Source organism: Marmota marmota, unplaced genomic scaffold (genome assembly GCF_001458135.2).
Source record: "Marmota marmota marmota unplaced genomic scaffold, marMar, whole genome shotgun sequence".
NCBI lineage: Eukaryota > Metazoa > Chordata > Mammalia > Rodentia > Sciuridae > Marmota > Marmota marmota.
In genome coordinates this window covers 16586885-16604100 of record NW_026000168.1, presented here as the reverse complement: position 1 = coordinate 16604100, position 17216 = coordinate 16586885, and the positions used below count along the sequence as shown (strand labels likewise).

General features: G+C 51.2%; 1 long non-coding RNA gene across 2 annotated transcripts; it reads right to left on the bottom strand.

Annotated features, from left to right (window-relative positions):
* Positions 1-3777: 3777 nt before the first annotated feature.
* On the bottom strand, positions 3778-17149 carry LOC125611747. Of its 2 annotated transcripts, none has more exons than XR_007342000.1 (3): positions 16851-17149; positions 10216-10291; positions 3778-4108 (listed from the first exon to the last, which is right to left on the bottom strand). It is a non-coding gene; the product is annotated as an uncharacterized LOC125611747 (long non-coding RNA). The 2 variants fall into 2 exon arrangements; XR_007341999.1 differs by lacking the exon at positions 16851-17149 and adding an exon at positions 11307-11852.
* Positions 17150-17216: the final 67 nt, after the last annotated feature.

Genomic DNA, 17216 nt, shown 5'->3' with positions numbered 1-17216 from the left:
GGCACGCCCCGCCCATCCCGCCGCGGTCTTAGCGGAGTGCGCCTGCGCACGTCCCGAAGGCGGGTGTTCTCTGCACCAGCCGGGCTGCGGCTCCCGGGTTTCCTTCTCTCTTTTCTTGGCGTTGTGCGGACGGCCTCTCTGCACAGATGCTGTTCTCCTTGAGTCCTCTCAGCGATCCTGCAAGAGCCATTTTGGCACCCGAGATACGAAGCTATCTGTGCAATGTCATAAATTCCATTAGAGGGCTGTGGCCCTTCGGGACCCATCTCAGCTCTGGGTGCAACACGCGGGTCGTAGGGCGCATGTGCATAGCTACATCCTGGGGAGGGGGGTGCTCTCTCCACTGGACACGAGACCAAAGCCAGGGTGCTGTGGTTGTTCTGTGCATCTTAACCAGGACCTCAGCCCCAGAGGCCAGCCTAGTTAGAATCTCCATCTCTGCCCTCCTTGACTGTGATCTTGACAGAGTGACTTAACTTTGTGACCCTCAGTTTTCTCTACTGAAAGATGGGTGGTCAGGATTATGAGAGAGGGCCACGCATGGGACCTGTACTAGTTTTTGCTTTCCTGGTTGTTTTAAAGGAGGCCCTCGTGGGGAGTCCCATAGACACCTTCCCACAGTTGACTGACAGGTTCTCCAGCGCACAGATCTGGGACGACCGTGGAGGTGGGTGATTAACCCTGGAGAGATGCATGCAGCTGAGTGTTGACAACAGACTTTATAAATTCTGGATCTTCTCCAATGTCCTTTTGCCTCCAGATCTTGGCACATTGTGTGGTCACTGCCTGGAACATCTTTCTCCCTTCTGTTTGCTACAGTTATTTCTGGGCATCCTTTAGATTTCAGCTCAGATCTCTCATCTCTTCCAGGAAACTTCTTGCCTTCTCACACCTGCTTGGGGGACCTCTGTGTTCTGCAATAGTGTCTGACACAGTCTGGATTGTTCCCGTTTGCCGAGCCTCCTTGACCCGACTATGAGCATGATGTGGCATTCACTGGCTGCTTTGGGCTAGGAAGTGCAGGCTTCAGATGGGAAAAGGCAAATGAATTTCATGGTTAGAATGTTGGAAAAAAAAAAAAGTGGGGGTGGACAGGGAGAAAAAATTGTCAAGATTTGCAGAATACTAGTATCTTACTCTTTGCCACGGCTATGACAAAATGCCTGAGGCTGAAATTTTTATAAAGAAAAGAGGTTTATGTAGCTCAAGATTCAGGGGCAAATCAAAACTGCAGAATGTGAGAGGGAGAGATCCCATCAAACAGGAAGCCAGCCAGCAACTAGGGAATCAGGCTCAGCCATTTCATTCTCATGAGAACCCATAACACGGAGATCAGTGTTCCCTTCTGAGGGCAGTGCCCCCCAGTCACCTAAGGATGTCCCGCTAGGCCTCATTCTTGAGTCCTACCACCACTCTGAGGTCCAAGCCTGCAACATGTGAATTCATATCCAAACCATTGCAAGTAGTAAAGGAATGGATTGGGCATGAAGGGACAGGCAGGGGAGGGTTGTAATGTCACACCAGAACACGCCAAGTTGGGAAATGCAGGCTGAGTACTTTTTTTTTTAATTTGAAATGCTTGGGACCAGAAGTGTTTTGGATTTCAGAATACTTGCATGTACATCTTGGGAGATGGAAATCCAACTCAAAACAGGAAATTCATTCCCGTCTTATGTACACCTCGTACTCACAACCCAAACGTAATTTTATATAAGGTTTTTAGTGCACAAAAGTAGAGAGAATCATCTAATAAACCTATCACTTTCCAACCTTCAGCCTTTGGTATCTTGTGAGTTTGTTTCTTTTGGTACCAGGATTGAACCCAGGGGCGTTTAACCCCTGATCCACACCCCCTTTTCTTTTTGATTTTTAAAAATCAGCGAGACGGGGTCTTGCTGAGTTGCTTAGGGCCCTTGCTAAGTTGCTGAGGCTGGCTTTGAACTTGTGATTCTCCTGACTCATCCTCCTCGGTTCCTGTAACGACAGGCGTATGCCATCACGCCTGGCTTATTTTTTATTTGGTGACAGTGTCCAGCTAAATCGCTCAGGCTGACCTTGAATTTGTGATCCTCCTGCCTCAGGCTCCAGAGTCGCTGGGATGACAGGAGGGCACCCCTGCGCCCAGCACCAGTGGCGATTTATTGAGCACTTACTATGTGCCAACCATTGTATCCATAATTCTCCTAACACACCAGTGAGATGGGTGTCACCGTACGGGTGAGGCTGCTTCACTTGCTTGTGGTCTCATGATCCAGGTTCCTGGGACCAGGTCCAGAGCTTGGATTCTAGCCTCTCATGTGGATTACCAGGAGGCCGGAGGGCAGCTTTCGATAAAGAAATATAAACAGAGCTCGCACAAAGTGTTGGATGGGGGGTGGTCAGGAAAACAAAAGAGAGAGGGCCTGGAGGGCTTCCTGGAGGAGGTGGCCCCTGAGCTGAACCCAGAAGAAGGGTTCACCTTGGGGGGGAAGTAGGATGAGCCTTGCAGATGGGATCTGGCTCAGGGGAGGCCCACGTGGGAGGCTGGGATGGGCTTTGAGGTTCTGGAGCCAGGGAGGAGCTGGGCCCGGGCGGGGACAGGAGGTCGAAGCTGTGATAAGGTCTGATAGGTAGGGCTGGGCCTGGTTGTGCAGGCGCTTGAATTCCAGGCTTGGCTTTTGGACTTTACCCTGTAGACAATGGGGAGCCACCGGCATTTCTGAGCAGGGCTGGGCCGCCCCAGCCGTCGCCCCATTGTTTCCCTGCGGCTGGGCCAAGCCCTGCAGTACCTGAGGGCGTCCACCAGGTGGGGGTGTTTCAGCAAATTTCAACCCCTCGGGCTGCAGAGAGGAAGAGAGCCAGGACCCCAAGAAGGATCCAGGGCTTCTTCCCAGACAGACAGACAGACAGACAAATGCAAAGGCTCTGAGCAAAAAAAAAAAAAAAATAATAATAAATAAAATAAAATCAGGGGTATTTGTGCAACTTTGCTCTGCTGTTAAGACAAAAGTTTAGCTAATTTCTCAGGTTTGCAGGAGAAACCGTCCAGATGAGCAGGCTGCAGAAGTTGGTCACAATGTCCTGTCTAGCTCCCAGGTCCCACGACAGCCTTTTTGAAGCAGTTAGTCCCATCCCATTTTGCAGGCAAAGAAATGGAGGTTCCAAGGGTACAAATGCTTCCTAATTTACCCTGCTGACCCCGGGCTAGGCCAAGGAATCGAGGGGTCCCCACGAGGGGACAGATTCAGGGCTGGGGTCGTGGCTCAGTGGTGGAGTGCTCGCCTAGCACGGGTGAGGCCCTGGGTTCCATCCTCAGCTCCACATAAAGATAAATTAATGAAATAAAGGTATTTTGTCCATCTATAACTAAAAATAATAATAATGATCATATTAAAAAAAAAAAAAAGGATTCAGAGAGGTGAAATGACCTGCCCAAGGTCACACAGGGAATAAGTGTCGGAGGGTACATTGGATTCTAGGAATGCCTTGCTCCTGCCAAGTGTCTTCCCACTGATGATTCGACATGTCTTACTTGGGGGTCACTTTCCTGGAGAATTCTTGTGCATATATATCCAAAGAGACACTAAGATTTGTATCAAAGCATGGTGGTTTGTAATTAAAAAAAGAAAGGAAATAGATACATAAAATGTGATGTGAAATGGTCACACACTGGAATACTATGCAGTCATTAAAAGGAACGAACGGAGAAAGATATAGACATTAATATCTGTATCTATAGATCTCAACATGGATAAATTTCAAAAATATGTTTGGTGACAAAGACAAGAGGCAGAATGATAGGAATTCCATGACACCATTTATGTAAATTAAAATATACACAAAGCAAAGGGGACTTTGGATTTCTTCCGGCCCCCCCCCCCCCATGGTCCTGGGGGTTGAACCCAGGGCTTGGCCCAGGCTAAACTAGGCTCTGCCACTGGGCCACACCCCAGCCCTAGATCACTTCTTAACATGGGTCCCTGAGACAGACGATGCTCACTCTCAAACGCCAAGTGCCCCAGGTGGAAAATAAGGGCGATTCTGTCTTACGTCTTTTCTCGTCTTCCAGCGCTGTGGTAACCAGCATGTCCCATCCTGAGTGCTACTGTCCTTGGAACACTGTTAATCACTACAAAGAAAGAAAAGGAAATCAAGCTGGGGGCGCAGTGGGGGCACACCTGTCATCCCAGCGGCTCAGGAGGCTGAGGCAGGAGGATCTCCAGTTGGAGGCCAGCCTCAGCCACTTAGCGAGGGCCCTGAGCAACTTCTCCCTTTCTCTCAGAACAACATAAACATGTTCTTTGTTTTGAGTTGCTTTTCTCTTGTGTGTGATCCTCTTGGTACGTTCCCCACTTGTGATCCTGGGCTCATCATTTCCCTGGGTGGCTCTGCTCACACAGGACAGAAGGGGAGAAGAGACCCAACAGGGTCCCCAAGCTGGCTTTCCCTGCCTCCCTGGGTACATCCGTCCTAGATGTCAAAAGGTCTACATTCCAGGCCAACCAGGAATAATGTCCCCGTCATCAAATTTGAAACCAAATTGCAGCAAAGACATGTTTTTTTTTTTTTTTTTTGCTTCCAGAAAGCAAATAGCTTTTTCTTTTCTTTCTCATTTTTTTTTTCGTCCAAACAAAACATCCTCTTAGGAAGTTATGTGCAATTTGCAATATTTACTTTCCCTTTATTTAATAACAGGAAAGGGTTTGCTGAACTTCTGTTGATTTTTGCATTTCTTTATTAAAATTCTTAAAGGGGGTTTTTGGGGGAACTTAATCAGCAAAAAAAAAAAAAAAAAAGAAAAGAAAAATCTCCTCTGCATTCCACAGGAATGGAGGAAACTGGCTGTTTGTTTCAGAGCCGGTTCGGATAGGAACTGGCAATTGGTCCTGTGTTCCAGAACCTTCCTCTGACTCTTTCTTTCACTCTTCCTTCTCTGCTGTCCCCATGTCTCTGAATCCTAGCCCCCCCCAGGGCAGCTCTTCTGTGTGCATTTAGCCGATGAGGTAACTGACGTTCCAAGAGGTGGGCGATTTCTTATTATCCAAGGCCCAGAGAGGTCAGGTGTTTTGCTAAAGGTCACACAGCTGGAGGGTGGCAGAGTTGAGATCCGAGCTGTGCTTTGCCTCCTTGCTGGGGGGGCCAAGAGCAAAAATTCATGATTCCTGTAATGGAATAACATCTTTCCCTTCAAAGTTTCAAATTCAGGTAGCTTTTATATTATCATTGTAATAGAAATCATGATATTTATATATATATTATGTGGTTGTTATGTCTGCTTCTGGAATGGGGCCTTATAGAGAAGGTTTTTATCAATAACAAGGCGATATAATGAAGTTCTGGTGTCCTCGGTTTATATGTAAGGAGACCGAGGTCTAGAGAGAATAAGAGATTTATTACCAAGGCCCTGGGAGACCAGAATGGGAATCCAGATTTCCTGATTCTCTCGAGAGCCAGTATTATGCTGGAGGTCAAGGTCAACTTGATAGCCCGGGCGTGGTGGTGCACACCTGTCATCCCAGTGGCTCGGGAGGCTGAGGCAGGAGGATCTCGAGTTCAAAGCCAGCCTCAGCAAAAGTGAGGCCCCAAGCAGCTCAGTGAGACCCTGTCTCTAAATAAAATGCAAAATAGGGCTGGGGATGGGGCTCAGGGGTCAAGTGCCCTTGGGTTCAATCTTTGGTACCAAAAAAAAAAAAAATCACACAAGGTATTTCACATCAAAAGATGCTCTAGAAAGCTAAACTCTCACACAGTCTGGCAAAGGTCCTGAGGCCCAGAAATGACACCGGCCAGACATTTGAGCTGGGTATTAAAGAACAAGAGGCCAGGTTGGTGGGGGAGGGTATTCCAGAGAGGAGCAGCTACAGAGCAGAGGCCCAGAGGTGTGACCATACGTGTCACATTCAAGAACCATCAAGCTAGGCACAGTGGGCGCATGCTTGGAACTTCAGCTCCTGGGGAGGCTGAGGTAGGAGGATGGCAAGTGGGAGGCCAACCTGGCAACGTAGTGAGATCTTGTATCAAAATAAACTCAATAAAAAGGGTTGGGCAGGGGGCTGGGGATAGAGCTCAGTTGGTAGAGGGCTTGCCTCACATGCACAAGGCCCTGGGTTCAATCCCCAGCATGCCCAAAAAATAAAAATTAAAAAGAGGCTGGGGGTGTAGCTCAGTGGTAGAGAACTTGCCTATCAGGCATGAGGCCCTGGGTTCGATTCCTAAACACTAGGGAAAAAAAATCCAGCAGAAGCCAGGCAGGTACTGAGAGTCAGCTACTTGGGAGGCTGAGGTAGGAGGATCACTTGAACCCAGTACTTTGAGGCCAACCTGGGAAACCCAGCAAGACCCCCACCTCACAGATCAAAAAACCATCCAGTGGTCGGCTAGGGACAGAGCAAGTCTGGAAAGAAAAGTTAGGGTCAACTGTGAAGGGCCTTGCCTTCTGTCCTTAGGAATTTGGATTTTTCTTAAGGCTGGCCTCCCACTTGCGATCCTCCTGCCTTAGCCTCCACTCTGGCTGGGATTACAAGTTTGTGCCATCAGGCCTGCCTGAATGTGGTCCTCTATTAAAAGAGAGACTGCATCCATCTGAAGAAAGGTTGGAGAGCCAGGGAGGCAGAAGAAGGAAGGGAGGAGGAGGCTCTCTCAGGCCAAGGATTCGGTGGATCCCAGGGGTGGGTCTCTCCTGCCTCGATTCCACAGAACCCTGGCACCCCGTCCCCCACCCCTCCCTGCTCCCACTCTGTGCTTCCCGGGCGTCCACATCCATCGTTCTGATTTGAACTTGGCTTTCCGTGGACGGTGCCTACAGGGAGCTGACGTGTTGGCTGAGGAGACGTGTATCCGGTCCCCTTTGGCAGGTACATTTCTCTCGTTGTAAATTAGTAAATTGGGAACAGACGATTCACAGAAGAAGCCATACCAATGACTAATAAGCCTATGAAGGAAAAAAAAAAAGTTCATCCTCACCAGGATTCAAAGAAATGTAAATTCAAACCAAAACTGAGACTTGTTTCCAATCTATTAAGTCAGAAAAGATATATATATATATATGTAATTATTATTATTATCATTTTGCAGTAGGACTAGGGATGGAACACAGGGACTCACACATGCTAGGTAAGCCCTCTCCCACAAAGCTACATCCCTAACCCTCTTAATTTTACTTTGAGACTGGCTCTTGCTAAGTTGCTGAGGCTGGCCTCAAACTTGCAATCCTCCTGCCTCAGCCTCCTAAGGAGCTGGGATTATAGGTGTGCACCACCACCGTGCTCGGACACATATTGATTTTTGTTGTTGTTGTTAGTTGTCGATGGATGTTCATGCTCCACCATGTTGGATAATGTTCATGACAATGAGTTTTCAGCTCTGGCTGATACCATCATGCCCTAGGCCCAGAAGCACCAGGTTCTGAAGGTTTCTTGAAAATTACAGAAGAGAAAAATTCAATTGAAACAGGTCTGACCATTGTCTTAATTTTTTAAAAGAGTTTTTTCTTTAAATATAAATATATATATATGGCTGATTTTTCAACAAGAGGGTCCCCAGGCCCTAGTTGTGTGAAGACAGTGTTTAAGAGTTCAGGCCCTGCTGGGCGGAGTGGCCCACGCCTGTCCTCCCAGCGACTCAGGAGGCTGAGGCAGGAGGATCGTGAGTTCAAAATCAGCCTCAGCAACTTAGTGAGACCCTGTCTCAAAAATTAAAAAAAAAAAAAAAATCAAAAGGGTTGGGGATGTGGCTCAGTGATGAAGTGCCCCTGGGTTCAATCCCTGGTACCAGAAAAAGAAAGAGTTCAGGCCTCAGTCCCAGAATCCCACCACTGATTTGCTGTGTGGCCTCGGGCCAGTGACTGCCCCTCTCTGAGCCTCCTTGGTTTCTTGGTCTCTGTTGGGAATAACACGGGTCCCGACTGCAGCTGGGTTTGTGGGGGGTGATGTAGGATGATGCTGATGAGGCTCTGAGCCCAGAATCTGGCCCATGTGAATGTGGCCTCCAGATGGGCCTCTCCCCAGCCGGGAACAGGTCCTTCCTATGATAGTCTGATTCCCTTGTGTGACAACTCCCGGGCACACTCGGGGCCCCAGGACATAACTGCTTACTTGGGGGTCTTATGGAGGACCAGCAGTGGATTCCCCATTTCCTCAGGGCAGTTGGGTCACAGCATCCCCTTTGGCCACCGAAAGGGGGACACGTGCAGCGCTAAACTGACCCCTCTCTTTTTACGGCTAAGAAACCCCTCAGGTCCCAGAGGGGTGGCTGGCTGACAGATGTCGCTGAGGTTTCTGACTTTGTCAGGGTCTGGCCTCTCTGGTCCATGTGGGCCTCCATACTGGAGGCCAGGTGCTAGCAGAGGCTTCTCGGGGTGGGGAGCGCACCTGGGGCCGAGGGAGGCAGCCCCAACGGTCCCCTGGACTGGTTGACCTTATTGGGTCCCCTGGGGACTCCCTGCTAGAGGTGGGCGAGGCTTTGCAGGTGGCCAGAGGACCAGGGGGTGTGGAGGGCAGGGGCGAGGCCCACACGGTGAGGTTCACGGTTACGGGCAGGGTGACTCATCTGTGCCAACAGGCTGGTGAGACATAGAGAAACCCCGGGTACAGGAAGATGAAATAGGGTGACAGGTTCGAAAACAACCCATCCACCCCAAGGTGCAGCTCTGGCTTCCGACAGAGCCGGGTTCAAGGGCTGAGCAGCTGGGATTGACCTGTGACCTTGGGCAAGTGGCTTCACCGGTCAGAGTTTCTGTTTGCTCATCTGAAAGATGGGAATGGTCTAGGGGAAGAACCCAGGGGTACTTAACCACTGAGCCACATCCCCAGCCCCCCCTTTTTTTTTTAAAAAAAAAAATATATATATTTTATCTAGGCACAGAGTTTCACTGAGTTGCTAAGTGAGTTTAAGTTGCTGAGGCTGGCCTCCAACTTTCCATCCTCCTGCCTCAGCCTCCCAAGTGGCCGGGCACACCAGCATGACATTTTATCTGAACTTTTTTTGCAGCTTTTATCAGACTAGGCCTGGCATTTGCTGCTATTTCATGAATGTACTTTACGGTCCTCGGTGGGCAGGGACGTCTGCAGGACAGGGCCTGGGTCTTAACTCATCTCAGTAAACCCCTAGCACAGATGCAATGGCTTCTTAATGTCTGTGATTTTAGGAAATTCTGTACATAACTTGGATTTTGGTTTACTCGGAAATCACACAGGTTTACTAAGGGTCACTACTTTGGCAGAGTAGTAAATAAAGGTGGCTTGTTTAGTGGCCTTAGGAACTCTGACACCCTCCTTTAAAATACCGCATTACTGGGCTGGGGCCGGTGGCTCCGTGGCAGAGCGCTTGCCTCGCATGTGTGAGGCCCTGGGTTCGAATTTCAGCACCACATAGAAATGAATAAAGTTAAAGGTCCACGGAGCATTTAAAAATTATTTTTTAAAAAAATGCTGCATTTTTACGGAAGCCAATATTTTAGCAAATGTCTATAATTTGAAGCAGTTGATGAAAACCAAAGTATGACAAGCCATATTCCAAGCTCGGTTGCTTAGAGAACTTTAAAGACCATGGACCCTCCAAGCCATTCAGGGAGCAGGTCACACGTCCCACTCCTCATTCTTGACTGTGGGATTCCAGTTGGGGTTTGGGTCAGAAGTTGGCATTTTCGGGTACCTTCAGGAAAGTCCCCAGAAGTGTTCAAAAAGTCTTTGAAGCCAGAGGATATCCAATACCTGCCTCTGTGCACCCAGGAGTCTCTATGCTCACCCGAATTTCCTAATAACACAAAGAGAAGGTTCTAGACTTCATCTGAACGTCAAGGGAGCGAACAAGGTGGACTTTTTTGGTCAGAGTTTTGGATGTCCTTTTTTTTTTCTATATTCGGTTCCACTCTGTTTTGTGAGAGAACAGAGTTTGGTGGCCTGGGCCTCTTGTGGACATTTCTTCCAAAAATGGAAAATACAAACAGATACAGGAGTGGGGCGGGGGGAAGACACGGAGAAGCTGCTCCTTCCAGCTCAGAAGGGGTTGAGGAAGCCATGTGTGCCTTCAAGGGGACCATGGCATCCTCAGAATGGGGACACTGTGGACCAGGGCAGTGTTTTCCTGCTCGGCTCTGAACACTCTGGATAGGGGTTTATGGGATCCAAGGGCCCAAGATCCGAATGCATGGGAGATAGTTCCAGAGGCAGGAGAGCCCATCCTGGGTCTTCTGAACCTCTTCCTGTGACTGAGGTCCTGTAGGGGACTGTCACTCACCAAGTCCCTGTCAAAAGTGCCTCCACGATGCTTGTCCTCAGATGCTGCCGTCCTGGTTTGTCACCGAATCCACAGCCTAAGAAGTCAAGGGCGATCACTCGATGAAACCTCAGGATCAGACCTTCCCCAAATTGTACCTGTCACAGTCATCAAAGGACAGCCGTCTCAGGACGGCCGGCTGCACCCACAGAGTTGTCACCTTGTAGGTGACCATCTTGCTGGAAGTCTTCCATGAATGCAGAGCAGGAGGGAGCTGGTGTGGGGTGGGGGTGGCATGGGCGGGTATGTGGCCAGCAGGGGCCCGGTCAGTGGCCCTCCCTGGACCTGACACTCCCTCATCCCGACTCAGGTCAGGCCTGGGCTATAGGACGCTGTGTTTAGGGGACAGGATGGGACAGAGGTTCTTGGTCTTAACCCAGTCCCCAGGGAAGACTCTTCAACCCAGGGCCTCGGATGGGCCTAACTGGACTCCTGCGTGTCTGTGAAGACCGCTTCCTGTTTGTGGTTTTAGGCCATAAAAATGGATCAAATGCGCGGTGGCTTCCCAGGTGACCCGCGGGATGATGCATCTAAGGGGAATGTTTGCTAAAGAGCAGGGCAGGGCCCCGGGTACGGAGCCCTATCGCCAGCCATCAGCAAAGGCCCCAAGAGATAAAAGCAGAAAGGGACCCACTCCCCAGGACGGGAGAACCCGGTCTGCCCTTGGGTGCACCTTGGGACATGAGCTACCGGGGCACAGGCTGTCCCTCTGAAGAATGGGGGAGCAGGATGGGTCCTCTCAAGGGTAGAGAGGGACGGGCAAGACCTGGGCAGGTGGTAGGCGCCCAAGAACACCCTCTCTCTCTCTCTCTCTTCCTCCTTCCCTGTTTTCTTTCACCAGGGATTGAATCCAGGGGTGCTCAACCACTGAGCCCCATCCCCAGCTCTTTTTATTTTCTATTTAGAGACAGGGTCTCGCTGAGTTGCTTAGGGCCTTGCTACATTGCTGAAGCTGGCTTTGAACTCGCGATCGTCCTGCCTCAGCCTCCCAAGCTGCTGGGATGACTGTCACTTACCACTGTGCGTAGCTGCACAATGTTTGCAAGGCTTACCTGCACTGCGGCAAGTACCAAGATTCCCCTTTTCCTGGGTGGGTAATATTTCACGATAAGGCTGGACCACATTTGGCTTATTCTTCAATCTGTTGGTGGACCCTTGATTTGTCTCTGCTCCCGTGTTCTGAAGACTGCTACTACCATTTCCCTGTTGAAAGCACGTTGGAGTGTGCGCCTTCATCTCAGGGGAAAGGGTGTATTTCACATACTTTTACTGCCCAAGTGGGTAATGGGTTAGAGATAGCTGCTCTCTGTCCTCGCCCATCCTCCTCATTCAGAAGGAGCAAGGACTACAGTGGCTTCTGATGAGTTTCCTAGGCATTCCCTTCTTGCGCTAACCTGCCTGTCCTCTGTGCCACCCTGCTCTGCCAACCACCCACCCCCTGCTCTGCTAGCCCCCACTTTGGAGGAGGAGAAGATAGTGTCATCATGAAGGATGGCCACACTCACCTCCATTTCCAGGGCTGATCTCTCAGAGGGAACAGAGAGGGAGGTGTTGGTAATGGAAAATCAGCAGAATAAACACAGAGCGTTTGGGTGGGGGGGAGGGGTAAGGCAGACAGCTTACTTAGCGGTTTGCAGGGTGTGTCCGCTTTTGTTATTTTAGCACATTGGAATCTCTTGGCTTTGATTTCCTTTAATTAGCATTCCCCACTCACGGGGACAGGTCACGATCTCTAGGAAGTATCCCAGACACTCTGACCAGCAGACGAACATCCCAAGACGTTCATTCCTAATGGCTCAAATGCACCTTCTTCTCCATCCCCAGACCCAATGTAGGGGGCTGGTAAACCATTTTTTTTAAATCACTGAGCCCCCTCCCCAGCCATTTCTTTGGGCTTTTATTTAGAGACAGGGTCTCCCTGAGTTGCTTAGGGCCTCACTAAGTTGCTGAGGCTGGCCTCCAACTCACAATCCTCCTGCCTCAGCCTCCTGAGCTGCTGAGATGACAGGTGTGCCATGCACAGTTTTTAAGCAGTTTTTACCTCTAGTACTTTGACTTTTCATTCCCTGCCTTCCCTCCCAACACTCAATAAGTATATTATTTACAAAATATCTCTATCGCCTAGCAAACATCTCTCTGGGAAGAATTAAATGGTTACACATTAAAACTCTTTAAAAATTCAGGCATGCAAACTGGTGTTCGTGGGCCGCCTGCTACAGAACTGTTAGGAGTCTGTTTAGAAGCAAAACAAGTAACGGAGGCTTCTGACTCTCTGGAAGGAGACTGGGCTGCAAATCCGGGCACATCAGAGTCCACAGAGCTGTCACTATTAGGGGTGGAGGGATTTCCTAAATGTGATGAGGATGCTTTTTATGGGGAACCCAGGGATGCTCAACCACTGAGCCCCATCCCCAGTCCTATTTTGTATTTTGTTTAGAGACAGGGCCTCACTGAGTTGCTTAGCGCCTTGCTAAGGGTTGCTGAGGCTGGCCTCCAACTTGCAATCCTCCTGCCTCAGCCTCCTGTGTTACTGGAATTATAGGTGTGGGCCACCACACCTGGCCATAGTATGTTCTTGAGAAAGTACCTTGACCTCTCCTAGGACTGGGCAGAGAGAGCAAGGCTGGGCATGGCCCATGGACATGTGCCAGGTACCAGAGTGTCTCCTGGTAGCACTTCCAGGAGATACTCCACTCTGCTGTAGTACCCATGTCCTCTTCCCAGTGTTACCCGGCTCTGTAATGCCTGTGCAGTCAAGAGGAGGGACCGACTCTCCTCCCATCTCCATGAACCATGAATCTGGCAGGACATAATGGCCCACGCCTGTCATCCCAGCAGCTCAGGAGGCTGAGGCAGGAGGATTGCAAGTTGGAGACCAGCCTCCATGAACTGCACAGGAAAATGACCGGTGCTCAGCTGGGGTGGCACCATCTCCTGAGTTCACGGGTCCCTCTTGACCCCAGTGTCTAAGCCTGATTGACAGCTCTCACAGACACACAAGGCTCTGGGAACCGGGGCTGCTTACACCTCTTGCTTTTTCAGCAGGGTGTGTGTGCGGGGGAGAGACCGAGGTGCAGATTGGTGCCCGACTTGCCCAGCCTCTGGGGTCAAGAAAGGACACAGAGTCTTTGGGTTCCCAAATCCCTGTTGAAGGCTACCTCTCACCACGGGTTGGGAGAAGGGGCACTTCTCTGAAGGGTCTTCACTTCAGACCTCCCATTTTGCAGATGAGGAAACCGAGGTCCCAAATAAAGAAAGGCCCGTCCATCGGAGGCTGCCTTCCAAATCTGAACACAGACTTGGATCCAAAAATACAAACAAACAGAAAACCTGTGTCTGCGCTGGGGGCCACAGTGGACCGCGTCTTGCTGAGCAGGGGCAGAGGAAGACCCAGGCCTCTGGAGATGGCAGTGTTCTCCTCCCTGCTGTGGCCCGTGGCTTGCAAAATCCCACCGTTTGGAGCGAGTTTTTGCAATGCACTGATTGAGGCCCGGCCAGGCCACAATGCACTGGGACAGATAATTCAGATCCCAGCCTCAGCCCCAGGACACCAAGGGAAGTGGCCCTTCCCCCCCCCAGAAGGCACCCACTTCCTCCCAGGCCCAGGACAGAGGGGGCTGTGCTACTATCTCCCGGGTGAGGGCCGTGGCTCCCTGGGCCCAGCCCCAGGTACCCGGGGTTTGTTTTATGGATGGGTCTGTCGTGAGTCAATATGATATTTCCTGTGAGAACTCGATTTCCCTGTATTGTTCCTGGAGTCTGTATGTGTGTCCCAGCACGTACTCCCCAATCACCACCCCGTCGTCAGCTGTGCCCTGCCACACAGGACACCTCTGGGGGGGTGGGGAGCAGGGGCCAGGGGAGGCCAGACTGGGGTTGTCCCCGTCCGAATATGCTCAGCCTCATTTCCACCCATGGTGTGGCAGGGGGTGGCTCTTTGCTTGCTGAAGCCACATCCGTCTGTCATCTCTAGAAGGGAAGCATGTTCTTTTTTTCAAAAAATTAAAAAAAAAATTGTTGAGACAGAGTCTTGCTAAGTTCCCGAGGCTGGCCTCCAATGTGCGATCCTCCTGCCTCAGCCTCCCCTCCATCAATGGGATTGCAGGCCTATGTCAGGGCGCCTGGCTCTCTTCTGAGGTTTGCAGGCCCAGTCTCCATTTGGCCTTCAAAGCCACCAGTATGCCTTGCTCAGACTATCCCCCTTGGGGACCTTTCCATCAAAGCTACCAGGTTTCCCGAGAAGGTTCTAGAACACAGAGGAAATTGCCCTGGTGCTAAGAGATGACGGTGGGTATTAGTCAGTAGCTTACCCAAGAGTTTTAAAAGAAGAAGAAAGAAGGAGAAGAGACGTTCTCCCTGGTTTCTGGTCTTGCTGCCCACTTCCCTGTCTGTCCCTGTCCCCACCATGTCACCCAGGGACGGCCCCACGCCTGTCCCTCCGAGCTTGCCCGGCTTGGTGATGTCTCTTGTTATTTCTTTCGAGTCTCATTTACATCTCTCTTCTGCTGTGGTGGAACTTTCCAGTGGGCAGAAGGCGATGTTTCCATGTGGGTTCTGAGGCCCGCCCCACGCCCCCTTCATGAGGTGTGGTCCTTAGAGAAGGGTCAACAGAGGCGCCCAGTTGGGAGAAAGCAAGGACCCCCAGATGGTTGGAGCCTTGCAATCCCATGGAGGTGACCCAGAGAGAAATTCCAGGTCTCCGTTAGGCCCTGGGAGCTGTGCCTGACCTTTCTCTTACCCTCATCCTGGGCCATGGTCACTGGGGACGCAGTCGTTAGAAAAAAAAATGAAAAAAGAGAGAACAAAAATTTGAGACTCAGTGATTTCTTCTCAGCTGCTGATTCCACAGATGGGGAAACCGAGTCCCAGAGAATTTAAAAAAAAGGGCCTACGGTTGCTGAGATTCAACACCACCACGGCCTGATTTCAGAGCCTGGGTTTTGCTGGGTCCCGTGGAGGGCCATGGGGCGTGAGTCTGTCATCCCAGCAGCTTGGGAGGCTGGGGCAGGAGGATCGCAAGTTGGAGGCCAGCCTTAATAAATTAAGGAGGCCCTAAGTAACTAACTGAGTGAGACCCTGTCTCAAAATAAAAATAGAAAAGGGCTAAGGAGGGCTGGGGGTGTGGCTCAGTGGCAGAGTGCTTGCCTTGCACATGTGAGGCACTGGGTTCGATCCTCAGCACCACATAAAGATACATAAACAGAATAAAAAATATTTAAAAGTAAGAAAGAAAAGGGCTAAGGATATAGCTCAGTGGTAAAGTGCCCCTGGGTTCAATTCCTAGTACCCTCCCTTGCCTGCCCCTCAAAAAAGCCTGGGTTCTTTGCACTCATGGGAAGAAGTCCCAGAGACCTGTAGTCATGCAGTGTGATTCCAAATTGCGGCTCCACTGTTATAAGCTGTGTGTCCGTGGGCAAGTTTCTTGACCTCTCTGGACCTGAGTTTTCTTTATGGGCAAATGGGGGAAGCAGAATATCTCCTGCAGAGGGTCCACGGGTGGATTCCAAGGACGGCGTTCAGGAAGGAGAAACAGCCCGATGTATGGCATAGGGTAAGTATTTAGGGAAAGTTGGCTAATCCTGATCATTTCACCATCTTGCTCCGCTCCCCACTGGCCCTCAGAAACTTGGAAGTGAAAAAGATTTTAATTAAACAAAACCAGCTCGGGCCCCACGTGGAGATGCCCGGACAGAGGCAGCTTTCTAAGAATGTGGTGCAACACCCCCACCCTGGGGTATCGGCTCCCTGCTTGGTGGATGGAGCAACGGGCCCGGCTTGCTCAAGGTACCCAGGACGGGGCCAGGCTGTTCCCTCCTCCCCTGCCCCAGAATTTCCCAACAGGATCCGGACAGACACATTTCTTCAGCGTTTGGGGGAGGCAGTGTCCCTTCCTGCCCCTGCTCAGTGGGTTCCCCCCTGGGTGATAGAGGCTGGCTTTGTGACTTGGGGGTAGTCAGGAGCCCCACTTCTCTCCTGGTCAGCAGTTCTCAGCCATCTAGGAAGCCTCTGGCCTCCACGAAGACGGGGTAGAGACCAGGAAGGAAGATGATTCTCACGGTGCCACCTGCTCTGTATGTTATCTCTGTCTTTGGGCGGGTGACTTCACCCCAGACGTCGGGGCTGAAGTCCTGCTGACTTTGCTAAGTTGTCCCAGGGATGAGAGGATCGGCTCGTTGTTTATTTGGCTCCTGTGGAGGGCAGGTGGCGAGGACAGAGGCCAAGGGGCACTCTGGGGTCCCAAGAAGTCCCCGGTCTGCAGCCCCTCTGCTGGAGGTCCTAATGATGGCGTTGACATTAAAACATGTCACCGGTAGCTGCACGTTTGGATTGCTGAGGCAGGGAATCCGTCACTAAGCACTCATGTGGATAAATATGAAGGGACGCGGAGGGCAGAGGCCATTCTTTCCTCTGTCACCTCTTTCCTGGCTGCTGTGACAGCTCATATTAGTGACACCTCAGCGGGGGCGGAGTCGCTGGGAAGGTCACTCTTTGGCTGTTGGAGTCCGTGGGAGAGCCGAGCCCCATGGCCTACCTGGACTCCAGGCCCAGACACTCCCAGACCTGGGCCACCCCACGGGGACGTCGCTGTCACTGACCTGGAGTGGCTGCTGGCTTCGGCTCTCCGGCCCCTGCTCGTGTCCCTCATGGCCGACTGCACACCTTTCCGCACAGGGTGGCTCTGGCTTAGCCCAGGGACCAAGGGGCGAACGCTGGCCCCATGCGCAGGCTGCACACCGCGTGTCTGGGGGGAGGGGTTGTGCTGCTGTGACAGGGTACCTGAAACGGGGCCACCTCGGGGACAGAAGTTTATTTGGGCTTTTGGTTCTGGGAAGTCCAGGGTCCAGAGGCTGCATCTGATGGGGGCCTTCGTGCTGTGGTATAATGTGGTGGACGGCACCGCAGGGAGGGGGAGACAGAGAGAAGGAGGAGGAGGAGGAGCAGGAGGAGGAGGAGGAGGAGAG